Raw genomic sequence first — 13090 nt, 5'->3', positions numbered from 1 at the left:
CTATGCTTGCAGTCTGTGAAGAGCGACCTTAGAGAGAGTATTTCCGAAAAACTATTTCACATTTGTATCACCTGTCCTGATATATTTGAAGTCGTTCATTAGTGTCGAGCTAAAAGCCATCAAATGGCTCACTGCCCCTTAGGTCAACAGACCGCGAGCGAACAGACGGTTTCATTTCCTTCCAATAAAGTCACGATTCTCATGCTAATTATTCTCATTGATCGCTTTTAGGCTACTTTATTCAGAGGCCAGCTAAGTTGACCCTGCCCTGTTAGTTGTGTAGGAAAGTTCTGTCATGACAGAAAGAAAAGCTGGGAGAGATTTTCACCAAGACAACATGACGAATGCAATTCAGGCCTGATTGAATGATGGCGGTAATAACAAGCTTTCAGGGAAGTGTTGCCATGTTTTATGAGCTCACTCAGTCTTTACATAGGCAAAGCTGTCATGCAGAGAGTGTGAAGTCATTGCTACTCGAAAATCTTAAGAGAATATCATTTGTTGTCTTAAGGAAATACATGGTTACATTTAACATGAAAGGGCATGTGCAACCTATTTTACTTTACAGTTTAGTTTTAATGTTGACATTAAAGGATGTTGGCAGCAGTTCCCTGTTGCTTGTCTTAATTTGTATGTCTCATCTGACCTTTTCTGCTGACTTGTTTGACCTCTCGTGGCATTGATGCTCGTTTAGGCTAATATTAAAGTTGAACCTGATGTTACACCATCCATTATGTTCTTTGTTCTTGTATTTGTGGATCTTGCATTTGATAACACTAGCCATATCTTTGTACAGATTCCTGCTGGAAAACAGCGCTTAAACCAGCCTAAGGTAGTTTCCAGATCATTTAGACTGGCCATGCTTGTATTTAGGTGGTCTAATTGGACAACCAGCTAGTTTTCCAGCTTAAACATGCCTGAAACTTCTGAAAAACCAAACCAGGGTGGGAGACAGCACTGCAAAAAATGTCTAGACCGGTAAATTTCTAACTTAACTCTTAAACTCATACCTTGGGTCTTTAGCGACCCAAGACTTCATTCACTACACTTCTCCTCATTTTTGGCCCGACTTTATATTAGGTAGCTTTAACAGCTATGTACTTACATAAAAAAATAAGTACAATGTACTTACTGTGTTCAAATTGTATTGCAAAACACCTTTGCTGATATTGAGAAGAGATACGTGTAGAGTTAGGGACAGGCGTGGTGGTGTGGGTCAGTTTAAGGGTAGGGTTAGGTATAAGGGAAGAGCCAACTGTCTGATTACAAATGTAACTACAGAAATTAAGTACAGACGTAATTACATGCAGGTGTTTTTTAAAATGTAAGTACAATGTAAAAACATGTATGTACACAAAAAGTGCATTGTATCAAATGATTAATTACAATGTTAGTAAATAGTAGTTAAGGACACCTAATATAAAGTGGGTCCCATTTTTTTAAGTTAGACATTAACCAAGTTAGTATTCCTCATGCAATTCATTAATAGCGATATAACATGAAAAATATAAATATAAAAGAATACCTGTTTTTCCATCTGTTATATTATATATCGCTAATAACCCGAGGTGTGTGACAGTGTGAGTATTTTTTTCCATAACTGTTTATGTCACACCAACATAATTAATTGTTCTGCATCTGCGAGAGTGTGGGCAGGCTTTTGATATCGCGACTGTACTTCCTGCTCTACTTCCTTCTCTCTACTGCGCAACTCCGGTCCCGAAATCACTACTGCGCAGACTCGGTCCCAAGATGTCAGCGCCGTGCAGGTCGCCTGAAAGCTTAAAATCTGGCAAGCGGAAACGGATGTTGTCGAGTCGTCCATTTTTTTTACGATCTATGGTCTGTAATCATTACTCTTATATCAGAAGACTGATACTATTGCGACAGGAAGAGCTCCATCCATGTTAGATATAGATCCGGGTCGCTAAAGACCCGTTAATGTAATAATGATTGGTAGTCTGGCTACCACCAGACCAAGCTCAATTTATAATTGAACATTGGTCTAGGGAGTCTGCTCTGTATTTTGTACTGCACAAGAGGCGTGATCAACAGGCATTATTCAAATGACTCTTTACGCAATTGGATAGTCCTTCAACCAATCAGACCACAAGAGGCGTGATCAACAGGCAACGGCCCATCACATTTCTATCTGTCATTGTGGTAAATCCACTAATAGTGCGCCAGGTGAATAATTCAGTCTGTGATTGGTTCCCGAAAAAGTGTAAAAGAAGCAGTAGAAAAGAAAGTACAGGTTTCCAGACTGAGTTGCAGGGCGAAATCAAATTGGAAAAGGAAGGTTTATCCACTTGTCACATGGACGTTTTTAATTATGTTTTTTACTACCTTTCTGGACCTTGAAAGTCTTAATTATATTGCTTTCTATGGAGGGGTCAGAAAGCTCTCGGATTTCAGCAAAAATATCTCCATTTGTGAAGATTTGTTCCGAAGAATAATGAAGGTTTTACGGGTTGGGAACGGCATAAGGGTGAGTAATTAATGAAAGAATGTTTATTTTTTTCATTAACTAACCCTTTAAGTTTAGTTTTTGTATATGATTAAGGGATGTATAATATGTTCATGCATTAATATGTGCTTTATAAGTACTAATAAACAGCCAATATCCCAGTAACATGCATTCTAAGAAGCAACTAGTTAATAATAGCAAGCCCTAAAATACCTAAACCCTAAAAAAAGTGTTACCAGATCCTTTTCCCCTTTGAATTATGCTTGTTTTAAGCATAAACTCACTTAATTCGGATTTTCAGAAAGCGAGACTTGATCTATATAGATATTTGTAGATATTTGTATTGGAAAACAAGAACAAAATACTGATTAAGAAAATGATTTTCAGTGCAGCTAACCACTGCAGTCTTATTTAACAGTTTTAGACTGATGCCCTGACACGCTGAAACACGGCTCTAGTCTGAAACACGGTGAGCTGCCTACACAAACAGCATTTTAAGGCACAGATCTGTTCTGATGTAAAGGCTGTGCCAAACAGTAGGCACACCGCAAAAATCATTGTCTTAATCAATATTTTTGTATAGTTCTTCAGTAAAAAAACATCTAAACATCCCTAAAACATGATCAATTGACTTAAGAAGCAAAACTGCATTAGGTAAGACATGTTTAGTACTGGGAAAATGGGCATAAATCCTGAAATACCAGCCTAAGGCATTATTGCATACGTCTTTTGCGGATAAGACAATCCCAGAATGCAACTCTATATACAAACTCCATCTGAGATTACAGGTGTACTATAGATAAATATGATTATTTCACCTATATTTGTCTATTTTAAGTGTTTTTATGAGCTAAGGATTTTGCTGAGCAAGACTGCATACACCCTCTTTCTGTTGGTTGCGGGTCTTTTTGTATATAGGAGTAACAAACAAGCAGCAGTTCTTGAAACTTCTTTCCAAAACACGTGTGATGAAGCCTCTAGAGCCCTCTCGTCATATTTGCCACATATTTATTTATATCAGCCAGCGAAAACTAGGTCTGAATAATATGGGAACAGCATGTGGCCTAGATGGCAGGAACACAATTAGGGTGACAGACACTTACTGCAACTGCAACACAACAAATACACCCCAAATAAAACACTCGTAATTGGCATAACTTATTTTGAAGCGTGATAAACAGACATATTTAAATGTCAGAAGGAATATCAGCTACACTTTTATCATGTTTGTCGTGATTCAGATTTGTATTGTACTGCAGAAAATACTTGAAAAGAAAATGCGAAATGCTCAATTATATCTGAGATGAAGCGTCACCGATGATGCGTCACCTCGCTGAATTAAACATGCATGGTGAGCTCATGTGGCAACATTGTAGCATGCTACGGTTTAAAAGATTTATTGCAGTATAGTGAAAAATTTTGCAGTATGAAGGGAGAACTTGACATCAGTGATTGCACAAATGAGTCATTGAATCATCTTTTGAACAAATTTACAGTACTTTGTAAAAATTACTCTTATGGGCAATCCATGTGAGAAGAATATTATAATCCACTTTTATCCATAAGTGGCAATTGGCTGATTTAGTTTGCGCTCTGGCGGGTTTGAGCTCGGATTGAGTTTGCAGTTTCGCAAGCATCTTCAGAGCAAAACAGCTGCATGGGGAATAGGTGGTGTGTATTTTTAAATCACAGACCTAAATATTCATAATGCATAATTTATCCTTACTCCGTAGACCCTACTGCTCCATATTAATTTGGTTGAGATGCCGTTTTAAGATGTGACTTGTGTGACTGTGCACGTTTGCATGTTTGTTTGGATGTGCTATCATGTGGAGACAAGAGAAAGAAAGCAGACGTACTTGTTCCATGAATCGTGAAATTGCTGCAGTTTGTAACTAAGATGTGCTTTTTGTACTGAGTTCTGCATTCTGTCAGAAATAAAAGGTTAAATATTACAAAGCCTGTCTGTCAAGAACATGGCATATTTCACTTCCAAAAAAATTCTGCAAGGAAATAAATAAAATGTAATACTTTAAAATAATACTAAAACTTTTTTTTTTTTTTTTGTCAGACCCATTATTTATTTTTTGTGTATTGTTTGTGACATTTTCATGACAATTGTTATTCTTTCAATTACTATTATTGTAATGTGGGGGGAAATTTATTAAATTATTTATATGAAAATAAATAGTTTTAAATATATTATAAATATATGATAAATATTTAATATAATATTAAACAATATTAGGCTATATAGATGTTTTTCTTTTTTTACATTTGTTTAAAGATTTTCATGAAAATTTCACAATGCAAACAAATCCTTAAAGGTGGACTATGTATAGGATTTTTGCAGTAAAACATCCAAAAACCATTAGGCCAGTGTTATATATTTTGTTCAGTTTTTAATTTTCCAAATGTTTCCAACTATTTGTAAATTGTGAGAAAATTGCTATTTTAACCAAGGAGAAGGGACGTCTGTCAATGGCGTCATATCTGTGTTACCCTCGGTTTCCGGTTTTATTCTGCAGAAACGCTTTACTCTTAGCAGTGTGAATAAGTGTCACAGCAGGCGCTGAGCGAACGCACAGAGTAATGTCATAACATCATTTTAAACACACTTAAAAGTGTTTCTAATGTGATAAACAGAGCTGCATTACCTCACGCTCATGACCCAAAAAGCGGAGATGGCAGTGGTGATATTATATATATATATATATATATATATATATATATATATATATATATATATATATATATATATATATATAATCACCTTATAAATGAATGAACCTCAAGGAACATTAAAATATTATTTTTTTAAATCATGTAATGACCTATTTAGCCTTCATGAGGAGAGTGAAGCTTATTTTATGCAAAATATAATTTTCATTTTTTATTTTAAGGTGAAATGTGGACATGTTTTTGTGACCCAAAAGCTCAATTTGCATATTCTTTTATTTCTCAGTCAGATTTGTACACTTAGCCTGTCTCTTATTGATTTCATAGCCTGTTGTCAGTGTCAGACATATGAGCTGAATGGTGTGTGTGTGTGTGTGTGTGTGTGTGTGTGTGTGTGTGTGTGTGTGTGTGTGTGTGTGTGTGTGATCGTTTCTCATCAGCGTTTGCTTGTGATAGCCATGTTTCGCTTCACTTGTTTTCTGAAATGCTCATTCCAGACCTTTCCTTCAAACATCTCCCCATTATTAGCAATTCCAGCCTGTAGTGCTTTACTTCAGGAATTTTGCGGTCCGAAACATCAAGTGACTTTTCAATGTTCTCTGCGGATACCGTCTGTGCTGGCAGTATGAGATCACTCGATTATTCGGAGAAACCTGCTCTGAGATGCATGAGTCAGTCTGAGCTGTGAACTGGGGGATTTTTTCTGCTCATAAATTCTTGTGGCACTGATATGAACGGCTGCATATAAGAGGTCCGAATGCCGCACTGCTACATGATGGTTAGACTATGCAGTGAAGGATAGTGTCTACCTCCAGATTAGATGTGCTGGTGGGTGTAGTAGTAGTATAGTAGTAGTAGTAATGATAAAATGAATCCAGGGATCTTCCATCATGGCTAGTGTTTGTGATTCATCAGCTGGCTGTGAACTTGAGTTCTTACTCATGATGAAGGAGGGAGGAAAGTGAAGCTTATGTCTTTTTGGGAGGATGTTATTTATTTTACACTGTGCTCAGTGTTTGAAGTGGGAAAAAATGGTGTCTGAACTTACCGTGTTTGTATATATAATGTTTAATACATTTTTGGCATGAAAATGTTATTTTGGTTATATAATTTTGTTATTTTGACCCTTAAAACATTAAAATTAAAGGGATAGTTCAAATGGATGCAAAAAAGTGTATGCATCCATTGTAAAAGTACTCCACACGGCTCCGGGGGATTAATAACGTCCTTCTGAATTGAAGTGATGGCTTTGTGTAAGAAAAATATCCATATTTAACATGTTATTAAAGAAAAATACATAGTTTCCGGCGGACCACCTTCCATATCCAATTTACGATGTAACGCCTCGCACTTCAAAATGCTTGCTCTACGTCCAACGCCATATTACGCCAGTTACATTTTTTTCCGCAACTTGAATATGGAAGGTGGTCTGTCAAAAGCTAGATATTTTACCTTATATAGTGTGTAAATATCGCTTCAGAAGGCTTTCTATTAAACCCCTGGAGGCCTATGGATTACTTTTATGATGGAAGGATACAGTTTTTTGGGCTTCAAATGTTGGTCTGCCATTATACAGCTTGGATTAGCCAGGACATTTATTAATATAACGCCAATTGTATTCGTCTGAAGAAAAAAAAAAAAGTCATATACACCTAGGATGGCTGGAGGGTGATCCCTTCAATTACATTTGTGTACATCTGTATTTTCATATTTCTATAGACAAGAAATACCTTTCAGCATTAGCTTTCTGCATATCCTCATGCTCACATGAATACCAAAATGAATGTGATCTTGATCCACATAAAGTTAAAGCTCTTTCTCTAGGTAAATCTTCAAGAAGCTTATGAAAGGTTTGGATTTAGATCTTCGTATTACATTGAGTGGCTGGGCTTGTACATGCTGTGTGTGTTAAACAGGCTTTGTTAGAAGTCTTTATTCAGAGAGCTGTCATTCAGACGTGTCTCATAAACATTTCTGAGTCAGATTTCATCTTCCAAATCAGAAGACAAAATGAAGACATCATATTAGTAGTTTACCCCATGCACACTCACTTAAAAATGTTGGGTTAAAAATAACCCAACACGTAACCCAACTGTGGGTTGGTATAGCACCTTCCCAACGTTGGGTTATTTTAACCCAATGCATTGGGTTAAAAAACAGTTGGGTTAAAAGTAACCCAACAGTTGAGTTAAATATTTATTTTTATTCAAGCCATTATTTTAATAAATAAAATACCCATTGTTTTCAAATACAGATTTTTTTATTTGTATAAAACAATACATGTGCTTTAAAATATATATTTTAAATGTCAAACTAAATATTGGGGAGTAAATATTTATTGTAAATATACATGTATAAATGTGTAAATATTAAATTCAAAATACACAGCACACATAATACACAAAAATGTACATAAGGTAAACATACATAAAAGGTGTACATACAAAACAAAAATTTAAAATGAACACAACAAATATTAAATTAAAAACCTATACAAATATGGACAAAATACACAAATTCATAATATTAAATTCTTCCAGAAATAAACAACTTTATTAAAAAATCTACATTGTACACTGTATGCCTTGATGTGTTGTAAACATACCTTAAGTAGCAAAACAAATACAAATTATGATAATCAAAGTTTTTAATGAGGCAGCAAAATATATATTCAAGTTTGCATGCTACAAAATCTCCCAAATGGGGCAGAGGTCTTTGGATAGTTCATGTCATAAATAAATAAAAAATCTGAAACATACAGCCAGTGCTTGAAATAAGGTCTTCTGTTTAACTGCCTTCACAATGAAAATTAAAATCAGCGAGGTCTCTTTGTCCCCAAGCATCGTCATGTGGATCCTGGCTTGTCTCACTGTTCAGCTAATGCTCCATGGTAGTTCCAACCTTAAAAGAATAAAAAAAAGTTCAGATTGCTTGCACTGTGACAACATCAGCAGTCAGGGGCGTGGGACTGGGGGGATAAAGGGTACTGAGTAACCAGGGCCCAAGGCAGGGAAGTCCGTTTTCTATACATACACATACATGGTACGGGGGCCCAGCAAGATGGTTTGTACCCAGGGCCCAAAATTTGGTGCTACGCCCCTGTCAGCAGTGTTAAATTACGTAAAAGTTACAATGAAGCAGTGTTGTACTGAATTAAACAAATTGTCACTAATTAGTCATTACATCTGCTGTTCATTTTTCACCAATCAACATACTAATCCTCATGCTGTTTCAACCCTGTAAGACTTTGGTTCATCTTCGGAACACAGAAAGGCCAAGAAAGGCAGTAAAGATATTAATGTAATCTATGTGACTCCAGTAATTCAACCTCAGTTTTATGAAGTGACAAGCGTATATTCTATCCCTTAACCATAATTTACCACTTTATTTACAGAACATTAATCTCAACGCATGTTCACGAGAACACCTTGACGCATGCGTGTTGTGTTGAAAAGAGAGCAAATGTTGTTGTGTTATGTTTTTTTTGTGTTGTTGTTGCAAAAAGCACTCGTGTCGCTTTGTAAAACTGAGGTTAGACCACTTGAATCCCATGGATTACTTTAATGCTGTCTGTCCTGGGTCTTAAAGTGGTAGTTGCGTAGGTCGTCAATGGAGGGACAGAAACCTCGCAGATTTCTTTAACATTTGTGTTTCAAAGAACAACGAAAGTCTTACAACAACACGAGGGTAATTCATGAGATAGTTTACCCAAAAATAAAATGACTCCATGATTTACTCTCCCTCAAGCCAACCTAGGTGTGTATGACATTCTTCTTTCAGACAAATACAATCTGAGTTATATTAATAAATATCCTGGCTCTTCCAAGCTTTATAATGGAAGCCCATAATTTGAAGCCCAAAAATACATCCATCCATTATAAAAGTGCTTCACACGGCTCCGGAGATTAATAAGAACCCATTGAAGTGAATTGATGGAATTGTGTAAGAAAAATATCCATATTTACCACGTTATAAAGTAAAATATCTAGCTTCCAGTGGACCGCCTTAAGTATTCAACTTCTGAAAAAAGCGTAACTGCTGTGAGAATAACGTCGGACGTAGTGTAAAAAAGCGTAAATGCAGAGACGATTAAGTTGGACGTAGCGTAAGCGTTTTGAATTGCGAGAGGCGTTACACTTTCTTTGTAAGTTGAATAAGGAAGGCTGTCTGTCGAAAATTTGTTATTTTAGTCTATAAAGTTTGAAATATGGATATTTTTTCTACAAAAACCCATCGATTCACTTCAGAAGGCCCTTATTAACCTCATGGAGCCGTATGGATTACTTTCATAATGGATGGATGCACTTTTTGGGCTTCAAATTTTGACCATTATAATGCTTGGATTAGTCAGGACATTAATTAATAACTGATTGTGTTCGTCTGAAAGAAGAATGTCATATACACCTAGGATGACTTGAGGGTGAGTACATTATGGGATATTTTTTGGGTGAACTATTGGATAATCTATTAACAAGCAAAATCACTAAAGGAAATAAAAGGATGCATATGAGCAGTGCACTTTATCAAAGCTAATTTGATAGTGTTGCTTTTACTTACAGGCTGATGGGTGAATGTAATTAAGCTTCTCTTCATTTCAGCATATGTTGGACACACCATTTTGTCCATTTGTGAGGTATGGCGATGATGGCAGGATGGCAGGAAGGCAGGAAGGGTTTTAAAGGCAATTTCTCCATGATCATCTTTGAAAGACAAGTTTACAGAAAAAAAAAAAACAGTTTTCACATATACCAAATATGTGGACCTGATTTCATATGCAGTTAGACACAACCAAAACAACTTATTGAAATTAAAACATACTGTATGAAAATGAGAGAAGACAGCTGAAAAAAAATAATAATAAACTGATTGTTTCCCAAACAACCTGGTTCTGTAGTAGACCCTGCACAGCACATTGGCCTATCTAATGTTATTCAACTTACCAGCTTGTTAGTAGAGACTCCAAACGCGGAAATGTGCGTCAGATAAGGAAGACGTCGAACTTGTGTACTATTGGTGATACTCCAGGACCAGGAGTCGAGAACCACTGAGATCCAATCCTTCCTCTGCATTAGAATGAAGCAGGGGGGAAAATATAACCAGAAAAGTAAACTAGTCTTGAAAAATAATTGTGTACAACTTGTTTCAATATCGTACTCACCTTTAATTGAATGGCAGAGGTTCAACTGTTCTAGTCTTTGCTTCACAAATGAATCCATTGGTCTACAACACAGGTATATAACACATTTAGTACAACATATTTAAAATATAGGCAAAAACTGTCATAGCTTCATTCGAAAACGTACTTTACAGTTTAGTTGTATGATTTAGCTACTCCTGTAATACGTTTAATAGTAACATGCATGATATATATTCATATGACAACATTCATTATGAATATAGGCCTACCACATTTCTGCCAAATTATCATAGTTTGTGTTAACTTACTACGGTAAAACTAGGTAATTTGTGGGTTGGAAAACATTCTAACTGTTGTGAACTAACGTTAAAATTGTTAGCACAATATTTCAGTTCTCTGCGTCAATGCTGTTGTGAATATCTGCACTCATCTCACAACAGATATTCAGAGTAGTAACTTATACTGTTGGATATTTCGGCGAATTCAAACGCTTCTCCCTGGATCTCACAGCGCTGCTGTGGTGTCGTGTGACCGGGTCTGAGCTCGCGCTGCACGGGCCGAGCTGATAATGCTCCGCGCGGCTTTAGATAGTGATTTCAGACTAGGCATAAGTTACTTACTTTCTTTATCGCCGTATTAAGTTTCTAAATAGGTACACTAGAATAATGTTTTTACTTTATTACTGCTAGCGAGCTAACTGGGATAGCTTATGGTTTATTTCCAATCTATCTCATTTTTCCAGAGAGCATTAAAGTGATTTTTTTTTAATAAAATTCAGTTTTCGACTATATTCAACGTTTCAGTACACAATACATAATGTTATAAGAGTTATATTCATAAAAAAATGGCATGTCTTACCTTTCATTTCATAATCAGGCTGCAGCAGCGTCTTCTGTTGGCAGTAACTGGACGGTTTGCCGTTAAAATTTGAACCGTCACTGGGGAAGCCGTATTTAACCCAACGGCCGGGTTATTACTAAAAATAACCCAACGATGTTAAAATAACCCAACATTTTGCAAAATAACCCAACATATTGACCCAATATGTGTAACCCAACGGTTGGGTTAAAAAAATAACCCAACGTTTTTTAGTGTGCACACTCTAAAAAATGCTGGGTTGTTTTATCCCAATGTTGGGTCAAATATGGACTAACCCAGCAATTGGGTTGTGTTAACCCAGCGATTGGTTTGTTCTAATCCTGCTGTTGGGTTAAATATTTGCGTAAGACAACCCAATCGCTGGGTTAGTCCATATTTGACCCAACATTGGGTTGTTTTTTTACTCAGAATTTTTTAGAGTGCAGTTGTTTTCTATGATGATGGCAATTGCTCAATTTCTGACTCAGAAATGTTTATGTGACTGTGTTCTGACTCATATATCTGATTAGTTTACACCATTCTAAAGACCTTCATCCTCTATCTCTGTGTGTGTCTGTGTGAAAGTGTGAGTGAACTACTGAGTTAAAAAAAAAGGTATGGCCTATCAATAATTCAGAAAGGGAGAGCACATTATAAATAGTGCATGATATGAGAGGCAGAAAGAAGGTTTGAATCCATGTGTCAGACAAGGTCTGTGAGAGCGAGTCAGCATGTGTGTGTTTGCTTGCATTCAGGGGATATGATGTTTCACCTATGTCAGGGATTTTCATTTAAAACGCATGGCCAGTGTCATCAGATTAGATGTGTTGCTTTTTTAAGCATGTCACATTAGTGCAATGTAGGCCTATATTATACATGGACCAATAAGAATCAAGGTGACCTTGTTTGCAGAAGATAATGGATGCCATTTAGAAAACAAATGTATTTTATGAAATACAAAAATTTAAAAATCCAGCACAAGTAGCCATTCAGCAAGATAGATGTGTTTTCCCAGTGGCTTTAAGTAAGATGTCAGTGTGCAAATATGAGCTTGCAGTCCTGAGTGTTTTACAGATAGACAGGCAGTGAAGATTTCATCCGACAAAGAATTGCACATGACCTTGGTCCAGAAAATATGATTCTGTAATATGTTCAGAGGTAAATTCATAGATTCTTCTTGTTCTTGTTCTTCTTGTTCTTGTTCTTCTTCTTGTTCTTCTTGTTGTTCTTCTTCTGTATCCTCCATAGCCAGCAGCCATATCACCCTTTACCCCAAGACTGGTTTCCACTGAAGCTAAGCAGGGCTGAGCCTGGTCAGTACCTGGATGGGAGACCAACTGGGAAAACCAGGTAGCTGCTGGTAGAGGTGTTAGTGAGGCCAGCAGGGGGCGCTCACCCTGTGGTCTGAGTGGGTCCTAACACCCCAGTATAGTGATGGGGACACTATACTGACAAAAGAGCACCGTCCTTCGGATGAGACGTTAAACCGAGGTCCTGACTCTCTGTGGTCATAAAAAAATCCCAGGATGTCTTTCGGAAAAAGAGTAGGGGTGTAACCCCGGCATCCTGGCCAAATTTGCCCATTGGCCCCTGTCCATCATGGCCTCCTAATAATCCCCATATCCTGATTGGCTTCATCACTCGGTCTCTTCTCCACCAATCAGCTGGTGTGTGGTGAGCGTTCTGGCGCAATATGGCTGCCGTCGCATCATCCAGGTGGATGCTGCACATTGGATGGTGGTTGAGGAGATTCCCCCCTTCTATGTAAAGCGCTTTGAGTGCCTTGAAAAGCGCTATATAAATTGAACGCATTATTATTATTATTATTCCAGCTGTTCCCTTCAGGGGTTGCCACAGTGAATCATCTGCCTCAATCTAGTCCTATCCTCTGTATCCTCTTCTCTCAGACCTTCATGTCCTCCTTCACTACATCCATAAACCTCCTCTTT

General features: G+C 37.0%; 1 protein-coding gene and 1 long non-coding RNA gene across 3 annotated transcripts in view; one reads left to right on the top strand and one right to left on the bottom strand.

Annotated features, from left to right (window-relative positions):
• bsnb (bassoon (presynaptic cytomatrix protein) b) overlaps positions 1-13090 on the top strand; it is a 131223-nt gene that overhangs the window by 49564 nt on the left and 68569 nt on the right. The gene's annotated exons all lie outside the window — the stretch shown is intronic.
• LOC137058466 (uncharacterized) lies at positions 7473-11373 on the bottom strand. The gene is made up of 5 exons (XR_010900699.1): positions 11142-11373; positions 10305-10366; positions 10087-10209; positions 9704-9846; positions 7473-8047 (listed from the first exon to the last, which is right to left on the bottom strand). It is a non-coding gene; the product is annotated as an uncharacterized lncRNA (long non-coding RNA).

The sequence above is a fragment of the Pseudorasbora parva genome, chromosome 22, assembly GCF_024679245.1.
Source record: "Pseudorasbora parva isolate DD20220531a chromosome 22, ASM2467924v1, whole genome shotgun sequence".
NCBI lineage: Eukaryota > Metazoa > Chordata > Actinopteri > Cypriniformes > Gobionidae > Pseudorasbora > Pseudorasbora parva.
This window is presented reverse-complemented; position numbering and strand designations above follow the sequence as displayed.